The sequence below is a fragment of the Rhea pennata genome, chromosome 1 (genome assembly GCF_028389875.1).
Source record: "Rhea pennata isolate bPtePen1 chromosome 1, bPtePen1.pri, whole genome shotgun sequence".
Lineage (NCBI taxonomy): Eukaryota > Metazoa > Chordata > Aves > Rheiformes > Rheidae > Rhea > Rhea pennata.
This window is the reverse complement of record NC_084663.1, coordinates 58031464-58044052: the sequence shown is the minus strand read 5'-3', so window position 1 is coordinate 58044052 and position 12589 is coordinate 58031464.

Genomic DNA, 12589 nt, shown 5'->3' with positions numbered 1-12589 from the left:
ACTCATAGGGCTGAGATCCCATCATCTGTCTCCAGGTACATCTTTGTGGTATTTTGCAAACAGATACGAACTTGTTCAAGAGCTGATCTGACACAACACAACCAGCTCCAGACTGGACATGGAATAGCAGTGGTGAGCACAGAACTGAGTTCAAGCTAATACACGATGCTGAGAGATTGGCTATGTGGTCTTAGATTATTAGTATGAAAACTATCTTCCAGTTTGGGGCTTGGGTCAGCTGGTTCAGAGCAAGAGCAGAATTCACTGATATTTGCCTGCAAAATACCATCTGGATAACTCCTTAGACTGAATGCAGTGGAAAGCCTGGATTTTGCATCTTCTCTGCAATCTGGACAGGAACACCATGAGATGCTCGCTTTTCCCTGGACAAAGCTGCATCAGATCATTTTCTGAGCAAGCTGGTCATTAAATGTGCCTGATTTCAGCCCTTAGTACATCACACACACTCTGTTCCTGCTTTTTCCTCCCATGTACTTTCCTTCCCCCTCTTACAATCATTCTTAACCAGTTGAGTTACTGTCTACTTTTATAGAATAAGTTGCAATAAATGAAATTAGCAGCAGTATAAACAGAGGTAATAGATACCTGTCTCTATAGTGGCAGCTGACAGCATTATGGAAATGTAAAGTTTCCTCTCATAAGATTTTCTCTTCCTCTCATAAGATTTTCTTTCCTGATCTTTGATTTTGTCAAGTAAATCCTTAAGGCTACTTTAAAAATGAATTACAAGAAAATGTTTAGAGTGGACATAGTGGATAACACTTACTTTTTGTTTGATTAACATTTTTTTTTTTGAGAAAACAATGTTTATTGCACTGGAATGTATCCACTACTTCTTCAAAATAGGCTCATAATGAAATAGAATATCTACTTTTGTTTTCAAACAGTTTTGGACTTCCAAATCCTGCTGGAATACAGCATGGTAAAAAGTTAAGCAGAAGAGAGAATGAGGAAGGCAACATTCGCAGCCTTAAATATGTGAGTGTCTGTGTGTGTAAATAAATAAATGCTCTATTTTTCATCTTCACTTACTACTTTTCCACAACTCTGGCAATGTAGAGAGGGCTTTAAAAATGCATAGAATACTACCAGTCTCGACGATTCCTTCCACTGTCAAATTATAAGAATTAAGCCCTTAATCTTGTGGAAGTTCACAGATGGGCCAAATCCCTGGTATCAATAAGAATTCTTATTTGGTTACTTCACCGTGTTTGAAAGCTTTAAATAGGACAATGTTGGAGAAAAATAGGGAATCATTTCTTAAAACCTATCCTTCCAAAAGAAAAACATAAATCTCTTGCTGAGAAAGAGGTAGGTATTTTCTTAGAAGGGATAGCTGTCTTTGTATGCTCTACAAAACTGGGAACTGTGGCTATTACCAGCACCCCAGAACATGCAGCTGTGACCAGAAGTTCAGGGTCAGAATGGACCAGAAATGACTCTGCTGCCATCTGGTGATTTCTGTAGCCATCTGAGGTAAGGAAAGACTGTAAATCTTGGCAGGTAGCAGTAACTAGCAGCCCTGGATAATATGCACACAAATTGTGAACTTCACTACAATAAAGATGGGAATATAGTGAAAAATCCAGCCTTGGATGTCTTCAAACATATAATGTGTAAATCCATGTTCAGCCCAGAAGATATTGCTGAGATGTTACTGGCAGTGACCGACCAGCTGTAGCTGTTTCAGAGGAAAATTCAAGAAACTGCAAATGACATTTATATGATCACTTGTCTTCTTGAAGCATTTCTTGACAAGTTCTCAAAATCTAGTTTTAATTTCTGTTCTGGAACATTTCTGCTTTCCACAATTGCAGTATTTTAAAAATATGTATTTGAAACTACACTAAATACACTAGAGTTAGCAAGAGAAATTTCCACCCTTGTTAAGAGCTATGATCTGATACTGGACTCCAGGACACACAGGCAGTGATTTCCACTGCCTCTTTTTGTATTACAGGGAAGAAAACTTCCTTTTAGTAGTCTTTTTCCTCTCCAATAAGCCCTTCTTTCTCCCTTTTTCACAAAAAAAAAAAAAAAAAAAAAAAAAAAAAAAAACAGTGATCAACAGGTACTTACTTTTCCTGCATTGTTCCTTGTACTGTTTCTTACGCTTTCTCTTCTGCATCTCTTTTCTAACGTTTTAATCTTTCTCCATATGGTTGTTTGTTCATATGTGGGCTCCTTGCGGTTGTTTGACTCTCAGTCTCCCTCTCCTCTTCCCTTGAGGTGATCTAATTGAACACAAAACTCCTGCTGAAGGCATTGGATTGATTTGTGTAATAGCACTGCAATATCCCACATCCTGTATTTAATGCACCTTGCTTCTCTTTAACCACTAATTTTGTCCATCCACAAAAACTATTAAATTGCTGAATGTACTGAAAATATGCAAACAACTTTAACAGAAAAGGAAGAATGTCTGTTGCTTTTATCCTTGTTTGATCTTAGCTGCTGTCCTCATTCTCCCACCCATCAGAGCTTACAATTTACTAGTGCTATTTCCAGGATAAATGTATCTAGAGTCCTAAATTTCATCTCAGTAATAGGATTGTTAAATCCTAATATAGAATAATCCAAATAAATATATAGAAGTTTTAGCCCAGACTTACTCATTTTACTAGAACACTACTGTGGGGGCGTTTTGAGCTATGCTAATTTGCAAATTTATTCGTAATAATCATCTTTTCTTCAGGATTCTTCAACTGGAAACTAATGCATTTCAAGGAGGAAAATGTGAAGAAAACAGCAACAACAGAAATAGACTCAGTGGGGGAGGTTTTGAGATTTGCTTTTTATTTGGCCTTTTATTTCTTCAGAGAAAGCAAGCAGCTCAACTAAATAAAAAAAGAAAACTCCCTGCTTATGAAATCTAGCAGACTATGGAATTGTTTCTCAAGTGGTGTGGTAAAAGACTCCATTACCTGAGACATTTAACCGTGAATTGAATTTAGCACCATAAAAAAAATCCCGTTCTTTCTGCGCTCCAAGCGCTGCACCAATACTCAATAGCCTTACCAGGCTGGTACTGTTAAGAAGAGAAACGAGTTATGACTGCGGATGCTCACTGATACAATCTTTCTTCTTCTTTCTACATAGGTACACTGAGTATTGTATCCTTCACAGAAGTGAACAAGGGCAGATTTTCTTGTTTGGGAATCTCCTAGTCTAAAACTTTAACTGCAGAACACCATATTCTTTTGCAGGTTTCTCATTGTGTGTGCTGTAAAGGTCTGTGTGCTATTCTCAGGACCAATACAGAATCACAGAATCACAGAATCACAGAATGGTTGAGGTTGGAGGGGACATCTGGAAATCATCTAGTCCAACCTCCCTGCTCAGCAGGGTCACCTAGAGCATGTTAGGCAGGGTTGCATACAGGCAGGCCTTGAATATCTCCAGAGAAGGAGACTCCACAACCTCTCTGGGCAACCTGTTCCAGGTTTTCACCTCTCACAGTGAAGAAACTCCTCATCATATTTAGGCAGGACTTCCCGTGGTTCAGATTGTGCCCATTGCCTCTTGTCCTGTTGCATGGCACTACTGAAAAGTTAGGCCCCATCCCCTTGACACCCTTCCTTCAGATACTTACACACATTAATAAGATCCCCCCCCTCAGTCTTCTTGGGAGAACTAGTCAGCTTCCCCATATAGTATAGAACTGATTTCCATGTGGGCTGTGCACAAGGTCTGGATTTGGGGATCTATGTGAGACTAGTCAAAACTACTTTCCAGAAGCTCTAATGAGACTGTTACAGTTCTGGCATTCCCGGACAAATATTGAAAACCCTCAACTTCCAGTTGGACATTACCTAAAGGAAAAATGGAGGTCTCAACACATTGTTGCCTAATTGCAGTGAGCTATTAGCTGAAGGAGCTCCACCTCTCCGATTCATCTCAGAGTATCTGAAGTTCTTTTGTAGCTTTTCAGATAAACATTACACTGAAGGTGTTCTCATTGCGGGTTTAACCCATACTTTTACTTATGCTTCAGCCCAATGCTGTCTCCACCCAAACCTTTCAAGCTCAACTTTAGGAGTCCTTTGTGTCTGAGCTTCTTTGCTTGGTGGAAAGCACAGTTAAAATGCAACTCAACTGACAAAGGTTTTCCACCCCTAGTCTACTCCACTTCACTCTTACTTCTTTCCTAGTATTAGCACAGCTGTAGCCCAGACTGTAGACTTCCCCATCATATAGTTCTCTTATGCCATGTCACAGTGCCACAGGTCTAGATTTTTAGACTCTCCTGTAAACCAATAAAGTGAGCTGGAGGCACTATTTAGTTCAGCTTGTTGATCACAGTGAAAAGTGAGACTTCTTTAAGCAAGTTTATTAAGAAACACTACAGTAACCACACAGAAAAGCCACTGGTTGTGTCCCTGACCAGGTTTATTTATCCCAAGGCCAAGAACTAGTTGCTTTGAGGCAGCTGGTGAAAGGTGGTTTGAGGTCTCTGTCCTAGAGCTTCTGCCTTTGCTCTGAGTGAAGATTCCTGGAAAGTCCTAGCATACCAAGCTCCTTCCACCATCATGTGTGCCCCTGCATGCAAAAGCCAAGTAACCAGAATAAAAATTCTCCTCATAAAAATATTATAATCACATCCCCTTTACTCATTGCTGTGACTTCATCCTACAGTCATCTAACAAATGCAATAGATCTTGTGATCTGTCAGGCACAATTCAGCAAATGTTAATTTTTAAGTAAGTCAGATAGTCAGTAGTATCTAAACATAAATTCAATATTATCTCAAAAAAGTGTAAGTCAAAGAGCAAGCTGTCCAGTTCATGGAGAGCAGTAAAAAGAGTGTTTACACTGAAACAGTAAAAGAGTTATAACTGCATGTTCAGCATCCACCTGTCTACTCATTCAAGTATAGAGGTTGAGAGACTGCAGACTGCCATGCACAGCATGCAGAACACCATACTTTGTAATGCATTTCTGAGTAATTTTGAGTAATTTGTCTATTTGGTAACAGACAGAAGACAGGAAAGGCATTGATGAAGATCTCAAAAGTAGCAGAGGTAGCAAAGGTAACAGACACTAGACTCCAGGTGAAACTGAAGCCATGACACTACCATGGTTTCTTTCACCATCCTCCCTCCATCATCATGAATAACCCAGGCTGGACTCCAAGCAAGAGTGTGAGAAAGAAGGAGGCTATTGCAGCTCTTTAGCATAATTACTGGAATAATTGCTGTAATCTTTCCACCAAAAAGGAGCCGGTAGATAATACTATTGTGCTGCCCCTTGGAGAAAATGAGTCAGGACGGAAAAGTTTTAGAGATGATTCCTTATGAGTGAATATAGATGCACATTTGATAGGCACCTTGACCATCAGGAGAAAAAGTAGTACAGGAAGGAAAAGATATACAAAGAAGAAAGGGAACATGGTGCAGCCTTGCTATAGCTAGGGTGTGTTGGAGAAATGAAGAAATAGTAAGGTCAGCTCCCATTCCCAAGTGATGATCAGGATCCCAAAGCCTCCAGTGTTACGGTGGTAGCCTACCCTATGGCGCAATACTACATGATGCTACCTACCTGGCATGACAGTCCCTGCTCCACATTACGCATGTGCTGCTGTCACACTGTAAATCTAGAGCTGACTGGGCTCTACAGCCTCATCAAAAAAAAAGCTGTGAATAGGCTGTGAATGTTTTTGTTTGCTCCATCTCCCTGTGACTACAGGAGAAAGTATAATGCAGTCTGTTTGACTGGCATTGCTTTTTATAACATGTTATGACTTGCAAGCAATCAGATACCTGTAAGTGTGTTCAACACAGTCTTTTTCATGCATATTTCACCTCTCACCATACATTACTGTGGTTGTATCATTAACTTAGGTGGATTGGGTGAGAAGCAAAAAGAAGGATCAGAACATTGTATTCAAAGTTTTTAAGAAAATGAAGTTTTTAAGAACTTAAGAAAGCTCTTCTATCCTCACATAAAAGGGAAGCATTTGCCATAGACAGAGGGTCATAATGAAGGGCTTGGGTAGACCTCTGTGTAAACCACTCCAGTCACCCAGCTTCAGGGAAGAACTGAATGTGAAGCAAGCAAAAAGCAAGACTGCTAGCATGGGGAGAGGAACAAATAACCTGCCAGCTAGGAGAAAATTAGCAGAGCGTGCCTTGTTTAGCCTAGCAAAATGAGTAGCAAAGTGAGAGGAGATATGACGGTTCTCTGTAAATACATCAGAGTATAAATACCAACAAGAGACAATAATTATATTAGCTAAGAGAAAAGCTGGCATACGAACAAATGGATGTAAGCTAACCATGAATACATTTAGGCTGGTAATCAGAAGACGGTTTTTAACTCTCAAATGAGCGAGATTCTGGAACAGCCTCCCAGTAGGTGTTGTAGGGGGCAGAGACTTGACTGTTTTTAAGATTAAGATAGCTCGGTTTATTATAATAAAGATTACAGGACAGTATGCCTGCATTAGCAGGGAATAGCACTTACTGACTCAGATCATCTTATCTAGTTCCACAATCCTGAAATAAATGCAAATTAACTGATGTGTAAACTGCAGCCACATACAAAATGCCCTACTATAGCACTACTTCTCCTCACACATACCGCTCTGTAATGTATGTGGGTGTACAAGGTAGATTTTGTTATTCTAACTCACTTAGTCCCAGCCCAGTGCATTTTCTTATTGCCTTTGCCATTACTCTAAACTTTGGCATCTGAACCCGCTCCACATGTCAGCTTTGCTCTTATCCTTGCAGTGACTCCACAGATCACAGCACACCATAGTCAGGAGGCTGACATTAGCCCAAACAGCATCTCAAGATTTTTGCAGGCAGCCCAACCTTGTTGCCAGCCTATCTCTGCACACACTGCTAACACTTACAACCACTCAGAGATATAGTGAAATCTTCTGCTCTTCCCAAGACTTCTGATCTCCAGCTACAATATCCTTAGCCAGGGAAGCAGTATGCAGGCTAAATCGACAAAAGTGACCAGTCTACATTACTTGAAGAGAATAGGGTTGTCTTTCCTTCCAACAGGGCACCAAATGCAGGTCACCTGAGCACATGACCTATGACCTTTGTAGGTGGCTCCCAAACTGGTGTCAGTGAGGTTCTCCTTACATTCAGGTATGGCTGACAAACATTTAAGTTACACCTTCATGATTGATATAATTTTTGGTTACAAGGCAGGTACACAATCAAGGTCAGAGCTGTGCGTACTGGTGACGATCCCCGCACAGTTCAGAAAGCCCATTTGCTCAAAGCCAATCACTATTTCACAACCTCTCAACAACATCCACCAGTTATGAGTGAGACAGCAGCAGGAACCACCTTCACACACATCAACTTCACATTCTGAACTACTTGTCCGCGCTATCTGTTTAGGCTTGCAGTTGTAGCAACCCCAGGTAGCCTATGTTCAGGTGGCAGTACTTTTCTGTTGATGTGCCAGTATGATCTTCCTCATCTGCAGACTCTGATATCTCTGTTAAGGCCTTTTTTCCTTTTCTTTTCTTCTTTTTTTGTTTTCAGTATGCCCTCATGTTTAAGTATGCAGAATGGCACAGTCCTGCCTTGCACTGTAATTTCCCTGATACTGGGTGTATATAGAGCAGATGCTCAGCCACCACAGCCTGCAACCTGTTTCTATTTTCTTTCTTGTCAGTGCCTGATGAAAATGAGTTCTGCACACATCCCCTTCTCTATTTCTTATGCTCCCTGTTGTCAGCAAGTAGCTCCGGCAGCTCCTCTACAAGCAGGAATGGATTGCCCATCTGCTTCATAGAATCACAGAATCACAGAATCAGTCAGGTTGGAAGGGACCTCTGGAGATCATCTAGTCCAACCTCCCCACTCAGCAGGGTCACCTAGAGCATGGCGGACAGGGCTGCATCCAGGCGGGCCTTGAATACCTCCAGAGAAGGAGACTCCACAACCTCTCTGGGCAACCTGTTCCAGTGCTCTGTCACTCTCACAGTGAAGAAATTCCCCCTCACATGCAGGCAGAACTTCCTGTGCTTCAGTTTGTGCCCATTGCCTCTTGTCCTGTCACACGGGGCAACTGAAAAGAGTTTGTCCCCGTCCCCTTAACACCCTCCCTTCAGGTACTTATACACATTGATAAGATTCCCCTTCAGTTTTCTCTTCCCCAGGCTAAAGAGGCCCAGCTCTCGCAGTCGTTCCTCAGAGGGCAGATGCTCCAGCCCCCTGATCATCTTTGTAGCCCTATGCTGGACTCTCTCCAGTAGCTCCATGTCTCTCTTGTACTGGGGAGCCCAAAACTGGACACAGTACTCGAGATGAGGCCTCACCAGGGCTGAGGAGAGGGGCAGGATCACCTCCCTCGACCTGCTGGCAACACTCTTTCTAATGCACCCCAGGATACCATTGGCCTTCTTGGCCACAAGGGCACATTGCTGGCTCATGGTCAACTTGTCATCCACCAGCACTCCCAGGTCCTTCTCTGCAGAGCTGCGCTCCACAAGGTCAGCCCCCAGCTTGTACTGGTGCCTAGGGTTATTTCTCCCTAGGCGCAGGACCCTGCACTGGCCCTTGTTGAACCTCAGGAGGTTCCTCCCTGCCCAGCTGTCCAGCCTGTTGAGGTCTCTCTGAATGGCAGCACATCCCTCAGGTGTATCAGCCACTCCTCCCAGCTTGGTAGCATCATCAAACTTGCTGAGGAGGCACTCTGTCCCCTCATCCAGGTCACTGATGAAGAAGTTGAAGAGGATGGGACCCAGTACTGAGCCCTGGGGGACACCACTAGCCACAGGCCTCCAACTAGACTCCGTGACACTGACGACGACCCTCTGAGCTCTGCCTTTCAGCCACTTTTCAATCCACCTCATTGTCCCCCCATCTAACCCACACTTACTGAGCTTATCTAGGAGGATGTTATAGGTGACAGTGTCAAAAGCCTTGCTGAAGTCAAGGTACACAACATCCACTGCTCTCCCCTCATCTACCCAGCCAGTCATTCCATCACAGAAGGCTATCAGATTGGTTAAACAGGATTTCCCCTTGGTGAATCCATGCTGGCTACTCCTGATCACCTTCTTGTCCTCAGACCCCTAGCTTGGCAGCAAAGAGTATGAAGTATGAGAAATGTCTCAGGAAATGCATTGGCTGGTGAAGAGCTCTCCCACTGAGGGGCTTGAGAGGAAGACAGGAGTTTACTGGTAGGCAACCACAGATCCTAGACCAATCCCTCTAGTCAAGGCATGGAGAGCCCACTAGAGTACCACAGCTCCACAATCTGGACATTCACAGGGAGGTCTGGCAAGACCACATCAACTTTGCAATGACTATATATGCATCTAAGCTGCCAAGCTGACCTAAACCAGGTTAGTGGTTTAACTCCACCTTTTTTTGTGTGGTTGTTCCACTGACTGTAAAACTTAAGATTACAATATTATCTGGTACCCAGCACAGGGCAAATGCTGAAGCAGTGGCTCTGTCATAAGCAGGAGCAGCGAAAAAAATGTAGGAAAGAAGAAGCCCAGAGTTGCGGGCTTTTTCCTACAAGTGAAAGATCAGGTAACTCTTTCTCAAAAGAGAGGAACAGGGCAGTATGGCCTCTGCAGAGGAGGGCTGTGATACAGAGAGTTAAGGTGTGAGATGAGGAAAGAAGTAAAATAACAGATGCAGGAAAAGTAAAACAAGAATCCAGATACAGCTGAATGCCTTAAGTTTTGTGTGACTGGCACTGTGAGGAGCTAAATTCAGCAGAGACCAGCAGAAACCCCAAGGAACAGGTACAGACAAAGAGCTGAACAGGAAAAGCACTAAAATAGGCTTTGTATGGCATCATGAAACTCAGATTAAACCACTTCTTTCTTCCTGCTACGTGCCGAGCTGTGAAATCAACCTTAGTGAAAAAAAGGTAAATCTGACACTGATTCTCTGTATTTTATCTTTCCTTTAGGCATATCACACATGTACCTCTTACTTCCCTTTGGCCAGCCAAACTCAGCTTTCCTCATCCTCTCTAGACTCCATTAATCCTGCTGTATTGATTCCCTTGCAGATGGACAAGGGCACTGTCCTCCCACCCAGCTTTACCTCTCTCTGTGTAAGGATACAGAACATGCAGCACCAGCAACAGGGAGATAATGCATATGTCCACAGAGACAGATGCTGTGGCTTGGGGAACATTTAGACTGTTGTATTGATGCTATAAATGAATACACCTACACTTGTGGCTTCATTAGTGACTATATTCCTAGATGAAGAGACAAGAAAATGAATGCCTCCTGTAGGAATTGAAGAAAAATGGGAAGTAATTTGAGCAAATTTCCAATACTGAAACAATGCAGATAAATTCTTTGAAGTTTTGCTTCTCTAAGGAAGCAAGTCTTTATATTCAAACAGGACTCAGTAGCTTTGCTTATAAATAAGACTAGTGAAATTATAGGGCTGAGGTAATTGTCATCTAATATCTACTTTCACAGAAATCACAGAATCAGTAAGGTTGGAAGGGACCTCTGGAGATGATCTAGTCCAAACTCCCAAAGATTTCCTGGTGTTGGTTCCACTGAGGCTTGAACCCAGGACCTTCAGTGTGTAAAGCAGATGTGATAACCACTACTTTACCTGAACTCCACTGACACATTAAAATCGCTTCCTCCATATTCATACTCATAAGCCTTTTAAAATGTGCTTACTTCTTCTAGAACCTCCCAACTGTAATATGCTGTGCTGCCTTTTAAGGGCAGTTTGGTAGCTGGTAACTTACAAGTGTTGTAGTGTACAAAGAGAAGAGTAGCACTGTCTGCGCAAAACAAAGCAGGCTTTTGGTGGAGAGGTAGGATTTAATCCAGGTCCTATTCCAGTTAATGCCAAATTCTCTGTGAATTTAGGAAGAAAGTAGGGAAAAATGGGTCAAGAATGAAAAGAGATTTCTGAGTTGCAAACTGTGGCAGGGAGAACTGGCAATTGTTCATAGAGCTCTGAGTTCTGCATTTAATTTTGTACATAACTTGGTTGTAGGCTTGTACTCATGGTTATTATCAATTATTTTTATACTCAATTCACTTGAGAACCCACCAGGCTAAGTACTAAACAAGCGTGAAAGTAAAAGAGAGCTACTGAATCTAGAAATTTGTGTCTTAAGTAGTGTAGCAGTAGAAAATACGAAGAGAAGTACAGGTAGGAATATATATAGGAATAGCAAGACCATACTGGTCACCTTAATGGGCAGCAGCCTTTAGCACACGATTAATCTTGCATCAAACATAAATAAGTATACCCATATCCCAAAATGTTCTGCACTGGCAACAGTATATCATACAACGTGTATGTCTTTGCCAACTAGACATCTGAAGGAATATACTGTGAATTCTTTCAGCAGTCTCTCTCTTTGGCATGTAGGTCAAAGAATGCAGGATGTTCAGAACAAAAGGAATGGGCAATATTCTCACAATAATGTGAGATTAACTAACGCTGCACTTCAGGTCTTTGAATCTATGGGGACTGTTTGCTTTTCCTACTCCGTCATGATGACCTTTCCAATACAGTTCTGCCAGGTGTTACTCATTTGGAGAGGTTGTGACTATTTTAAAATTTGCTATCAGTGTCCTGACATTTTCCCTTCTGACCTCTAAAGTTTAGATGTAAGTCCTAAAGGAATCTTTGGATTTTCTAGAGAAGGAAAAGGCTAAGTTGTTCGAAAGCAGCCAGTAAGTGCCCATGACTCACTTTATTAGCCCTGGGGAATGGGAAAGACTGAAATGAATTTTTTCTGAGCCCTCCTGCACTGCTGAAAAGTGCAGTATGAGGGACAACATTATATTCCTATGAGTACTATTAATATTATTAGTATTCTGCAGGAGGAGAGGAACATGGATGGATCTCAGCAGGGGAGATCTGAATGCTTCGTGCTTCAGTGGTTTTATGTACAGGTATCCTGCTATATGCTCATTTTCACAAACTCACCTGCAAACTCATTCTCTCTCCTCCACATGCAATCACTGACACTATCTAATACCTCTGAAATATCCAGTGCTAAAACCATTAAACTGCAGGGGAGCTGAAATTCTTTTTAGAGTGCAGAATATTAAACACACTATCCCTATATATTTACTAGGTACCATTGTCAAACATTTGCAATCCTCAAACACAAGGCTAATTTAAGCTTTCTGATTTTCAAATCAGTCTGTACCTCTGCTCCTTCAGACTGCACCTAGCCTACTCCAACCATGTTAAAATCTTATCCTTATTTCCTCCCAACTGTTTCTACCTGACCTGTAGACTGTCATGCTCATTTGCTCCAGGAAATTACTTGATGCTTCCATACAGTCTGTAGTACCAGCAAGGAAGCTCAGGACTAAAATTCTGGTGACAGAAGCCATGGTTTTCTTGTACTCAATGCTTTGTCAAATGGAGTATGGACCTATCACTGGAACCTCTAAAAGCATCATCAGTAATCTGTGATAAATAGCAGGTCTTGGGCAATGTGGTCAATATCAGCAAGGTTCTGGACACACATTTGTGGAGAGACATTTGTCCCACTAGTGAGGACCATAACTGCTGCCTGTGTTATGGACTGGAAAGTAAGGAATGATTTTATAGAAAGTATAAACAGCACCAGGCAT